Here is a 13,950-nt window from a genome sequence, read left to right as displayed (position 1 = left end):
TGGCCAGAATGAAAAGCCTCAAGATTCACAGGGTATTGCATATAGTACACAAAAGGACTTTACCTCAATCCCTACAACAAACACTTCTCTGCCACCCAACAAAGCTTCCCACATAACAAAACTTAAAATCAAGACCTGAAAATTAAAAAAAAAAAAAAAAAAACATGCAATCACAATGCCTAAAACTCATTCAAAAATTACCAGGCATGAAAAGGAGGAAGAAAACATGATCTGCACTGTTGATAACAAGAAAAAATTAATCATAAGTGACTCAGAACTGACACCTATATTAAAGTTAGAAGAGGACATTAAAACACTTACTGTAACTGTATTCTGTATGTCCAAACAGTAGGAAAATGTAGGATATAAAAAGGCCCAAATCAAACTAATAGAAATGAAAACTTCTATATCTGAGATGCAAAATACAATGGACAGGAATGCAGGCCTGGTAACCACACATCTGCTTACTATCTATACTTCTGTCCTCTCCAGAATGTCATATAAATGGGATTGTACACTATGCAGCCTTTTCAGTTTGGCTTTTTTCACTTAGCAAAATACATGCAAGATTCACCAGTATTGTTACATGTATCAATAAATATTTTAGTCCTTTTTTTTTTAGCTTGTATTCAATTGTAGAGATGTACCTAAATTTTGTGTCCATATATTCATCAGATGAATGATATGTAGTGGTTTCTAGTTTGTACAATTATGAGTAAAGCTATTATAAACATCAATACAGAGATTTTTGTGTAGACCTTATGTAGATTTTGTGTAGATAGAGACAAAGATGTTGGGTAAATGCCTAGAAATGAAACTGCTGGATCGTATGGTATGTGTATTTTTAATTTCATAAGAAATCACCAAACTGTCTTCCAAAGTGGCTGGGGTCTTAATTTAGATTCACAACATTAATGAATGACAGTTCTAGTTATTCTGCATACTAATCACAATTCTTTTTGTTATGATAATATGTATACAGTGGTTTCTCCTTGTGTGTGTTTTTCTTTTGCTATATTCAATTAGCCTTTAATTTTTTTATAACATGTATTATTATCACAATATTTTTATTAAGTTTCTAATTTTAATTCTGGTATAGTCAACATACAGTGTTATCTTAGTTTGAGGTGTACAATATAGTGAATCAACAATTCCAAACATCACCCAGGGCTCATGATGATAAGTGTGCTCTTCATCCCCATCACTTACTTCCCCCACCCTCCCCACCCACTCCCCTCTGGTAACCATCAGTTTGTTCTCTGTAGTTAACAGTCCTTGTGGTTTTAATTTGGATTTCCCTGATGCAAAATTACTTTGAATCTGTTGAAATGATGTTGAATAATTATGTTGAAAATCTTCATATATTTTTGCCATCCATATCTCTTTGGTCAAATGTTTATTCAAACCTTCACTTTATTGAATTTTTGGTTTCTTATTTTGAGTTGGCAAAGGTTTTTACATATACTTATTAAAGGTCTTTCATCAGATATATGTTCTGCAAATATTTTGTCCATCTATTTCTTTTCTTTTTTTAATTTTATTTTATTATGTTAATCACCATACATCATTAGTTTTTGATGTCGTGTTCCATGATTCATTGTTGCCGTATAACAGTTTCAAGGGGTGTGTTAATATTTAATGGTCTGGTAGAGAAAAGCGAATTGGAAAAGAGGACCAAAAGAAGAGGCTATTGAAATAGGAAAAGAAACTGAGTGAGTGTGATGTTATAGAAGCCTAGAAAACAAGTGCTGCCATAAGGAGGGAGGGTCACTTCTGTCCAATAGTGCTCAGAAGTCATGTAAGATGCTGGCCTATCGGGGCGCCTGGGCGGCTCAGTCGTTAAGCGTCTGCCTTCGGCTCAGGTCATGCCTGGGATCGAGCCCCGCGTCAGGCTCCCTGCTCGGCAGGAAGCCTGCTTCTCCCTCTCCCACTCCCCCTGCTTGTGCTCCTGCTCTCGCTGTCTCTCTGTCAAATAAATAAATAAAATATTAAGAAAAAAAAATGATGGCCTATCTTGGTAAGGGTCCCTCAAGCAAACACCCATAACGCTAAAGTCGTCAGAAGTTCTGAGTCACAGCTACATGTTAAATGTAAATATTTTACTTGCTTTTAGCTATAAGTTGAAAAAAAGTTGGTAGGTTAAGTTTGTCTACACCTCTGCTTTGGTAAAGCATCAAGGGGAGTCTACAACCCCTACTCGTCTGGGCTTACTCAGTAACCGTCAGAAACCAGCTGGCTTCATGGGAGGGACGTTTACAGGAAAGACCCTCCTAGCTTTAAGCTAGAAAGTATACATCCAGCTCATGTTGCTATTATTGTACCTGCTGCCTATTAAACTTTTCAAATAACTGTTCATCTTCTCTCTGGTCACATGGTCCAAATCATGCCTACAGATTTAGTGAACTGTAATCTCTAGCTTCTTTTCTTGTCTTAAAATCATTTCTTTTCATTCCCAGGACTCAAAAGGATAAACAGGAATAATAAAGCTTGTTTAAACTTTACAATCTGTGAATCTGAGATGCTAGGTAAAGATCCACTCATTTAGAGAAATAAATCAGCTTCTGTCTCCAATTATGGAACCGGAAAACTATCTTTGAACAGACTAATTCTGTGAGAGGGGAAAAAAAAGGAAAATTAGTAAATTAAGGCTAGTGAAGAAGAGGTAAGGTCAATGTAGTGAAAGTCTCATAAAGGTTGGGGAATGGCTGGAACAGAAATATTGTAACGAGGAAACTAAAAAGAGAGGAAGCAACATAAGAGTGAAGTGTTTGAAATCAAGATTAGGAAGACAGGCGAGTGAGTGGTGATGATTATGGGAGTAGGTGGCTGAAGAAGATGGAGGAAAAATTTAAAGTTCTGGAGGCTACAGAAATGGGAGGCCTGGGGCTGGTTACAACATCTAGGCAGGTGTTGAAGTAATCAACAGCAGTGAGAGGAGCAGTGATGGGCTAATGATGATGTGGGAAAAGAGAGGCGACTGGGCAGCATGGGAAGGAGGGATTGGAGAAAATGGGCCTGTATGATCTAAAGTCACAGGGCTGCCCAGGTTAGGAGAACCTAAACCGAGGGAGTGGGTGCCAGCAGAGTCAAAAGCAGAGGTCAGTCTTGAGAGCTATCCTGGGGTAAAATCTATAGCAGTTTGGGACTAAGTGAATGGGAGGAATAAGAAACTGGAAAGGTCCTAGATGACGTGAGAATTTCTATTTTGGGAAATCAGACTGACTGCAATGCCGTTAGTCAAGATGGATGTCTTAGAACACAAACCAGAGATCTTCAGGTTTCTGCCTTTCTACCACCCCACTGCCCACCGCATGTCCCCGCTCGCGAGCACACACACATGCACACCTGCCCACACACAGAATTTGGGAAATGAAACTTGAGCAGGGACAATCCGGTATCCTGGAATTTAAATAAATTTTTCAAACATTTCCTATGAAAGATATGTATGGTCACTTGGTTTTAGAAACAAAATTGTTGTTCAAGAGAATGAACCACTCAAGAAAGGAAAGAGGGAGAGAAAGGGGGAAGGAGGGAAGGAGGGAGGGAGAAGACAAGAAGTCTCTGACAACATAATCACAAAGGATGCAAGGGAGAAAAAGAAACTCTGTGCATTTCCAAAGCCCAGAAAATGAGGGTTAGATTGGTATTCGAAACAGATGGTATAATGTTAACAGATGGCAGAGAGAACATAGAACATCTTAAGTCTCATTTTTCATGTGTCCTCTCTATCAAAGAATCCTTGAAACTGAAAACGGAGGAACAAACAAGACAATGAAGCGACTGCAGCCAGCCTGAAGGCTGCAATGTGTGATGCGGTGAACCAACAGATGGGAAGTGTTGGGTATGAGTCATTAGTGGCAAAAAGGAAATCTATTGTAAGGTCGTAGAGGAGGTAATTAGGCCAAGTCATAAGTATACGTCAGGTATTGGAAAAAATACTTTGAATGCATGTTTGGAAATATTTGGTGTCTCACGATAATAAAAAATCAAAACCACTAAGAATAGCAAGAATGGATCAACAAAAATGCCTCCATTGTAATTAAAGACCAAGTCCTGATAATAGGGAGACGATATAATTTTGATATTTTTATCGCCAGAAGAAAGGAGGATAGGGCGCCTGGGTGGCTCAGTTGGTTAAGCAACTGCCTTCGGCTCAGGTCATGATCCTAGAGTCCCGGGATCGAGTTCCGCATCGGGGGTCCCTGCTCAGCAGGGAGTCTGCTTCTCCCTCTGACCCTCCCCCCTCTCATGTGCTCTCTCTCTCTCTCTCTCTCATTCTGTCTCAAATAAAAAAAAAATCTTAAAAAAAAAAGGAGGATAAACAGGGAGTAGTTTATGCAGAGGGGTGACTGAGAACAGATATGTGAAAGTATGAGTTATTGATAAAAAGAATTTGCTCCGACCTTGAGAACTTCTTGGGCATGGTCCCCACCTGTAGCTTCTGTGCAGCTGGGCTCACAACTAATGTAAACAACCTTTGGGTTTTTCAAGCCATTATGCCTCCCTGTCCTATTGTCAGGTCCTGGAAGCCATGCTAATGGGCTTGCATTGTTACTACTGTGGCAACTTTGCCTTGTTTGTTTATCCTGCTCTTGGCTGCTGCAAGACAGCAAACCCATCCAGAAGGATAACAGATCTTCCACAAACGCAGTGGCATGCAACTTAAAACTGTGTACAAACATGAGCTCTTGCTACCTTCACTAAAACAACACATAGTTCAGGTCACTAAACCAGATCCTCCACCCCCAAGATATGGCAAGAACTTAAGAGACATTGTCACAGAATTGTTTTAGATAATATTTGAAGGATAATCAAATACACAATTAGCATCAATGGCAGAACACTGGCAAAACCCATTCTGAAACTACTGACGCTTAAACCACCAAAGATCTCCTAACTGGCAAGTCAAAACGCTCATTTTCAGTCTTCTGCCAAGTGACTCTTCCACTTCCTTTTCCTCTCCTGGCTTCCTGTGTGCCTCAGACTCATCATTCGCCTATTTTCAATTGCCTTATCCTCAGTCTTTGCAGGTGCTCCCCCCCCCATCCATGCTGTTAAATGTTGGAGCCTCCTAAGTTTACATCTTTGATTCCCTTCTTATTTATAGACTCAAATGCTAATCCCTTCCAGAAACATCCTACAGACCCACCCAGAAATAATGTTTAACCAAAACCCCTTGTCTCAGTCAAGTTGACACATAAAATTAACCATCACAGAATGTTTTCCAGAAACACAAATATGAACACCTAAAGAATCATCTAACATAATAAAAGATGCTTGACTCAACGAAGTGAGATATGGATGGGGTGCAAAGGGGGAAGGGATAGCTGTTTTTATGGTGGTTTCTGTTTTTCCTTATACGCCTTGAGAAAACAATCTATTTAAACTGTGTGCATGCTTAACTTTGATAAGAAAATTCTTTAAATAAAAATATACTGCTGATATTTGCCTGAGCAATTTCAGTAAAGTGACTGGGACAGAAGCCAGACAGAAGGACATAAACAAGATTTATGACAATAAATATAGATTCACTTTTTTAAAATTAATTTAATGTAAAGGGAAGAAGAAAGGACAACAGTCTCAAGAGGATATTGTATCAAAGATCAACATTTTTTAGGAAAAGGAGACAAGAAAAAGAGAAGTTAGTGTAAGAAATGCAAAGTAAAATGCGTATGCTATAATAAATTAAATTAATTAATTAAACTGATAATGATGAGGAATATTACAATTAACAAGATACATTATAGATATACACATAACAGATAAAATAATATCTGAGATGTAAGGAGAGCAGTGTATTGATAGAAAGGTCAATAATTATTATGATAATTGCAAACATTTTCTGAGCGAACACTACGCTAAAAACTTCCATGCATCACCTTGATTCCCCAAAATAGCCCTGGGAAATATGTTTCATTATCTTCATTTTACAGTTGGGAAAACTGAGTCTAAGAAAACTTTTTCTTTGGAAGAGTCAGGGAAAGTTATTCTAAGTCAGCGGTTTTTAACCAAGGGTGATTTTGCTTTCCAGGATACATGTGCCAATGTCTGGAGACATTTTGTCACAAATGAGGAGTGGGAGTCACATGTTCCTGGTATGCTGTGAGTGGAGGGCATCGATGCTGCAAACATCCTACAATACGCAGAACAGTCCCTCAACTAAGAATTATCTGGCCCCAAATGACAATAAGGCTGAGAATGAGTAGCCCTAACCTAAATTATTTCTGGAAATATTAGAAGGAATAAGTGGTGAAAATGTATAAGAAAAGAGACTCAATGGTTGGATCTAGCCATGGTAACTGTTACCCTGAGGACTGTACATAAATGTCCTGGCTCAAAGACAAAAAGTGGCAATCAACAGCCAGGTGAAAATCTAAGAGGAGATTATTGCATTAATTTTAAATGGCAAGAGCGCCTGGGTGGCTCAGGCGGTTAAGCAACTGCCTTCGGCTCAGGTCATGATCCTGGAGTCCCGGGATCAAGTCCCGCATCGGGCTCCCTGCTCAGCGGGGAGTCTGCTTCTCCCTCTGACCCTCTTCCCTCTTGTGCTCTCTGTCTCTCATTCTCTCTCTCTCTCAAATAAATAAATAAAATCTTTAATTTTAAATGGCAAAATAAAGACATGGCAATAGATAGAAGATATGTTGGAACACAAGGTAACTGAGAAAATGGAAGGGTAGAATAAGGAAAATGTGATTCTATGAATACAAACAGTTAAAAAAATAAAATTAATGAATATTGGTCATATGAGGTCACTCCCCTTTAAAACAGGAAACAGGATGCCTTAACAGACATACAGGGATGGTGGAATAAAATTGAAGGAGTTCATGCTGGATTCTGTTTATTTCTTCAGGGAAGAAAGATTCCAGAATTCTGCAAAAATAAGTGGAGAAAAGATTAGGTAAAGCCAAAAGGAAAAAAAAAAAATGAAGATTAGGAACACTTACTATTAGGAACACTTACTAAGGAGAAGGAAAAAATTTAGAGCAAGTCAATTCTGTAAACCTTTCAGGGTTCAGCTGAGTATAAAAAGCTTAAGGATACGTAAGAAAAGGAGTTGTAGGATTTTCTCTATTGGCCATTTGTAGTAACAAGAAACATACTCAACTTCATCTTTAAACAACTAGGAACTGGGCAAAATATATAAGACAATTGGCTGGTAGAATTTTCTGGATCATGAAAGAGAATCCTAAGCAGAGCAAAAAAGCTTGTAAAACTGAAGAAACAAAGATCAGAGTTCGGGGAGAATAAGAACAAGAAAGAGGAAGAGGGAGGAGAGAGGTGGGGGAGGGGAGATGGGGGAAGAGATGCAGAAGTCATCTAGAAATCTGCATAAATTCCTTTGAATATGAGCTGAGGGCTAATTTGTTTTTATTTTTCAATTTAATAAATAGTTAATGCTGCCAAAAAGTGTAAAAATACAGTCGGAATGGCAGTACAATACAAAGTAGTCTCTCCTAATTTATCTTTTACGTCTTTCTACATTTCATACATTCAGGAAACACTTCACAATACATCAACTGAGAGGCTTCTGCAAAGTCTTCTGCTGGTGGTGCTCTTCGTTCCCTGGATGTAAAGTTTAATCTGTAAAGAGACTAATATGAAGCAATCCACAGGTTTATCAAACTTCTCTGCAGTTTCTGGAGTAGGCCTCAGGTCTTGCATATCAATGGTTCAAAAATGTGTATAGCTGCAGAATATTCTCAAGTCACGGATAGTTAGATGTCTGTCAATCTTGGCCTCACTGTGCCAATAAGAATTTTTCTTCAAAGAGGACTTTAGGGAAAATTTTTGTTTCTTTGCTTGTTTTTTTTGTTGTTGTTGTTTTGTTTTTTAATTGGGAAAATTTTTCCTTTCTCATTCACTCTTCTTTAGCCTCTGTTTCATCTGTTGCACCTTCTGAGCCATGTTAGCTTTTCAGTCCTCTCGAATATGCTGCCGTAGGACACTCTCACTGTTCTCCTCCATAGTACCCTGCATTTTAGGGGACAGTCCTGTATAGCTGTTGCCTGTCAGTTTTTCTTCTTCTAGGCCTATCCCATCCCCATTGTATTTTTCAGTCATTATTTTGGTTGGTGAATGATCAAAAACAAGACATAAGTCTGCCTTAGAAAGTTCTTTCCTCCGTTTCTTGATGTTTTCTAATTGCAGCAGATGTATAATATGACTTCACATTTTCTAACAAGAACTACACACTGAATCCTGTTTCTTTAAATAGCATCTCTTGGTCATCTTTTGTTGGCCAGTACTGGGTACATTTAACAGATTCCTTCTCCACACCTCAGTTTAGCATGACAACTGCTTTGGTCTTTTGCTGCCAAACCGTGGGCCAGAAATGCCAACCTGTACTAGGAAGTGGCCCCTGTGTTAAGATGTAACATCTATGCACCTCTTCTATGGCATTAATATAATCATTTTCAGCATTCTGCAGTTTAACATGACTGTAATCGTAGGGGCTTAGATCTCTGTATCTGTTTCAATTTCTGTTTTCTGGAAACTTGGCCATTCTATGAGACTCACTACAAATTTCCAAGTACAGCTGCTGCTAGTGATTCTGAGCAACCAACTGCTCAAACTCCCACTGGACAGTGGCAGACATGGCGTTGGGAGCAGAGCGGCTCAGGCCCCGCACCATCCAGGGAGAGCCACTGAGGGCTAAGTGGTGCATGTAGAGAAGTGTAGGATCAAATTTCACGAGGCACATAAAAAACAACGAAAGACCTGTAAGATAAATAATTATCAGAACTCATACACAACAGAAAAATCATTCAAATACCAATCATCTAGAGGGCAGAGCACTTGGGAAATATCTGGGGCATCGAGGAAAGTCCTCCCAGATGGGTCCAGCCATCGCTCTCTCTCCCTCAGTACAAGTAAATAGACGATGACTGATAAGTAGGTAGGTAGGTAGGCAGAAATAAAGATATATATATTTAATTTTTTTAAAAAAACCTATAAGCACTTGGAAAAAAATGGTCAATATCATAAGTCATCAAGGAAATAAATACTAAAATCAAAATAAGATAGCATTCTACACCCATTAGATGGCTAAAATTAAAAGGACTGACATACCAAATGTTAGAAAAAATATGAAGCAATGGAACTATCATACATTTCTGATGGAAATATAACACTTCTCAACTATAATTTTAGAAAACTGTTTGGCATTTTCATAGAGTTGAGTATATGCCAATACTATAACCCAGCTATCTCACTTCTAGGATTTACACTATAGGATGAAAACATACATCCATTCAGAGACTTGTACAGGAATTTTTATAGCAATTTTTTCATAGCCAAAACCCTGAAACAATCCACCATGTCCATCGACTTGTGAATGGATAAACAATTTTGGCATGGCCAAACAAGAGAGTTCTATTCAAGTATAAAAAGGAACAAATTACTTATATACCCAACAGCATGGATAAAACTTACAGACATTATTCCGAGCAAAAAAAGGAAGTCACAAAAGAGTACATACCACATAATTCCATTTTTATGAAACTCTGGATGGTCTATATGAAATTTTAATCTACAGTGACAGAAAGTAGATCACTGGTTGCCTGGAGTCAGGAAGAAGAAATTGCCCAGGAAGAAGACAAGGGATTTGAGGATGATAAAATTGTTCTATACCTCAATTGTTGGGATGGTTACATGAATGTATACATTTGTCAAAACTCATCAAATTGTTCAATTAAAATGTATGATTTTTATTTATGTAAATTATATTCCAAGAGAGCTGATATAAAGAGAGAGAGAATTCAATTGTGCTGCAATTGAGAGTATGGCCCTGCCAATACAATCGGAATGTTACCAAAAGCCTCATGCATCCTCACTGTCAAGAAGCGAAGCTATTTCTAGGGTGTTTAATCATTTAAGGGGGGGGTAGAGACAAGCAGATACTACGTGCCTGCTGATAAGTATACCTATGAAATGCTCCTGCCAATTAATTAATTAATTTCAATCTGATCAAGTCTCTAGATCTATTTAGCAATAGGCAGGAAATGCAATGGACAGAGAGATGAATACATTTAACAGACACCATGGGGGCACATGGCAACATCCAAACTGTAGGAAACTCTCAAAAAAAAAAAAAAAAAAGAGTGTTTTCAGAAGTAGAGGAGAAAACATCTAGATTAATCTCTAAATTAACAGAGAATTCAAAGATGTATCAGGCAGTCACAGTTATAAACTTTATGTGGATCCCAATTTGAACAAATAAAATTGTAAAAAAAAAAATCCCCTATAAGACAATAGGCATAATATTAAGGAATTATTGTTAATTTCTTAGCTATGAAAATAGTATTATGGTTAAATTAAAAATATTTATCTTAAAGAGACATATACTTAAACATTTATACATGAAATTATGTGATGACTGGGATTTGATTAAATATAATCTGGGTGGGGAGAAGAGGGTAAGAGTAAAAATAAACAGGATTGGTCATAGATTGATGGATATACATTGAGCTATTATATCATTCTCTCTGGTTTTGTATATATTTAAAATTTGGCCATAATATAATAAGAATAGTTAGAAAGGAAAGTGATAACCACCACAGCTCTGGGAAATAGGCTCTGTGGAAGAGTGTGGCAGATCCAGGTAGCTGCCTAGCCAATATATATTAGCCCCTTTTCTTCAGTACATTAATTAGAACAGACTAGGCTATGTTGCAGTAACAGACCACAAATCTCAGTTTAACAAAAATTCCTTTCTTGCTCATATCATATGTGCCACGTGGACTGGCAAAGGGGACCAGGCTAAAAAGGCTCCACACTCTTGTAGGTGTACTATCTGAAACACAGTCTCTGGATGATCCTAGCCGGTAAGACAAGATTGAAGAAACATAAACGAATTTATTTTTTTAAGCAAGCAATAACGCCCAGGGTCGGGCTTGAACTCATGACCCCAGGATCAAGGGTCACATACTCTACTGACTAGGCCAGCCAGGTGCCCCTTAAATGCCCCTTTCTCATTTACAAGTGACCTCTGTCACGTTTTTTCACACTTCATTGGCCAGAACTGATCCTATGGAAAGGAGGCTGAGGACTACAGGCTTCACAATACGCAGAAGGGCCGAAGAATCAGATATGGTAATCGCTGGTAATATCTACCACATTTACTAAGAGGAGCACAATTTTTTTTTTCTGGCTGAGAATATGCTCAGCTTTAACTATGCAACCTTCCAGACTCCCAGGCAGCTAGGATTGGCCAAGTGATACAAATCTGATGTATGAGAAGTTTCACCAGGAAAGCTTGATGAAGGAGGCAGACTCAGCATGTTTCCTTTGGCCCCTACACGCTCCTATTCTTCCAACCAGGAAAATGGGTGCTATGCCTGAGAACATTGCAACCACAGGGACAGAGCCATATACTAAAGATGGTGGAACAGCAGCTAGAAGGAGCTTTAACTCCTCAACAACTTGCTGAATAGCCAAAATATCTCTGATCACCTCCAGAATACTTTACAGACCTCTCAATATAGACAGACAGATAGACAGATGGATAGGTAGGTAGCAACTGAACCAGCCTTTATTAAACCATTATACCCAGGCCTTTGCTATATTTGGTCAAATTTAATCTTTAATAATATGCAAAGATCCTTCCAGATTCAACAGAGGAGGTCAGGAAACAAAAAATTGTTATTGTTTTCCTTTTTAATTAAATAATTTAGGAACTCAAGGGGCACCTGGGTGGCTCAGTCAGTAAGCGTCTGCCATCGGCTCAGGTCATGATCCCAGGGTCCTGGGATCGAGCCCCGCATCGGGCTCCCTGCTCCGCGGGAAGCCTGCTTCTCCCTCTCCCACTCCCCCTGCTTGTGTTTCTTCTCTCGCTGTGTCTCTCTCTGTCAAATAAAAATAATAAATAAATCTTTAAATAAATAAATAATTTAGGAACTCTAGTAGGAAAACAAATAATCCCAATTTAATAAGTAATCAATAACAAATTTTAGGAGAGAGTTAACTATCTGGTCACTTAAGGGCATGATCTCCTACAGCTGATGAAGGGAAGGAGGAAGTGTATGACGGACAGAATATTCTTGCTTCCTGGGGTAATGATAGGGCCACAGGAAGCAGGCAGGTCATGGAGTGTCACAAAGAGACTACTCGGCTCACACAGGGTCACAGTAACATCTCAATAACCACTGAAAGGTAGCAAATTTTCATCACTCTCTGGGTTGTTGAATGATGGCCTTGTATACAGGACCCTCAGGGTTCACAGCCTTTTGATGAATGGGTATCCCGTTCAATAACCTCTCTGGCTTATTACCCTCATCAAGACTGGGAGATGTTTATCAAGCTTAATAGACTGACTGTTGACCCACCTAACAAGAATACAACTTACAAATATAATACTTATATATTCTGAACACCAGTAACTCAACATCTCAACAATATTCCGTGCTCTTGAGAAAATGATAGCCCTTACAAGGCCGTTTAAAGGGGAAAGGAAGCCCAGAACACAAGCTCATCCAACTTTTTCCCTCATCCTACTTTGACAACTAAAATAACTACAAAAATACAAATCAATTTCAACCAAAGACCGATAACTGAAAACTGAAATTGAGAAGCTAATTCCATTCATAATAACATCAAAAGGAATAAAATACTCGGTAATATATTCCACAATGGAAATGTAGGGCCTATACACTGAAACCACATCTTTAACTGCAAGAAGTCAACAATGACCTAAATAAATGGAGAGACATTCTATGTTTACAAGAGATTTACTATTGTTAATATGACAATTCTCCTCAAACTGATCTATAGATTCAGTATTAACTCTATCAAATTCCCAGCTGACTTCTTTGTAGAAATTTATAAGCTGACCCTAAAATTTATATAAAAATGCAAAGGACTTAAAATAGCCAAAACAATTTTTAAAGAGCAAAACAAAGTTGGAAGATTTACATTACCCAATTTCAAAACTTATTACAAAGTCACTATTAAATTATAAATCGAATTTCTTCAAAATTATATACACTCTTCAAAAGACAACACTAGGAAATGGAAATAAAGCAGACTGGAAGAACATATTTGCACATAATATATCTAACCAAGAACTCATATTTAAAAGCTGGCAATACATTTCACCAAAGGAAATATGACTAGGCATTTACCCCAAGCAGATATATAAATCACAATAAACACATGAAAAGATGTTCAATATCATTAGTCATTAGGGAAATGCAAACTGAAACCACAATAAGAAGGCTATAATAAAAAAGACTGACAATTCTAAGCGTTGGCAAAGATATGGAGACAACTGTGACACGCATAACATTCTAGTCAGATATAAAATGGAACACCATAAAAATGGTAACATTTGTCAGATTCTTGAAAAATTAATCACATACTTACCGTACAATGCAGTAATCCCACTCCTAAGCATGGAAATGAAAGAGAAATGAAAACATATGCCTACATGAAGACTTGAACACGAATATTCATAGAAGTATTATTCAAAATAACCAAACATTGGAAATAATCCAAATGCCCATCAATGAGTGAAGAGATAAAAGGAATGTGAAAGAGCTGTACAACAGAATACTATTCAGCATTAAAAAGAAACTACAGATACATTCTACAACATGAATGAATCTCAAAACCATTATGCTAATTGAAAGAAGCCAGACAGAGAAGACTTCATATGATATGGTACTATTTATATGAAACCTCTTAAAAGGCAGATCTATATACAGAGAAAGCACATCAGTGATTGCCCTAGGGCTGGGAACTGACTACAAACAAGCACAGGAACTTTTAGGGGTGATGAAAATATTCTAAAAGTGGACTGTGATGATGAGTACCCAACTCTAATGAACATACCCCAAATTACTATAATGTATACTGTCAGTGGAAGAATTTCATGGTAGGTAAATTATACCTCAATAAAGCCATCTTAGAAGAAGAAAAATGAAGGATGGGGTAAAAAAAGAGGAGGTTGAG

At 37.9% G+C, this 13,950-nt stretch overlaps 1 long non-coding RNA gene and 1 pseudogene across 1 annotated transcript in view; both read right to left on the bottom strand.

Annotated features, from left to right (window-relative positions):
• LOC141370268 (uncharacterized) overlaps nt 1–13,950 on the bottom strand; it is an 81,671-nt gene that overhangs the window by 14,373 nt on the left and 53,348 nt on the right. The window lies entirely within an intron of this gene.
• LOC112815033 (tyrosine-protein phosphatase non-receptor type 2 pseudogene) lies at nt 7,918–8,599 on the bottom strand (annotated as a pseudogene).

The sequence above is a fragment of the Callorhinus ursinus genome, unplaced genomic scaffold, assembly GCF_003265705.2.
Source record: "Callorhinus ursinus isolate GAN/ISIS: 27379988/994484 unplaced genomic scaffold, GSC_fseal_2.0 scaffold30, whole genome shotgun sequence".
Taxonomy (NCBI): Eukaryota; Metazoa; Chordata; class Mammalia; order Carnivora; family Otariidae; genus Callorhinus; species Callorhinus ursinus.
Note: the sequence above shows the minus strand (reverse complement) of the source record. Positions and strands in the feature narration are given on the sequence as shown.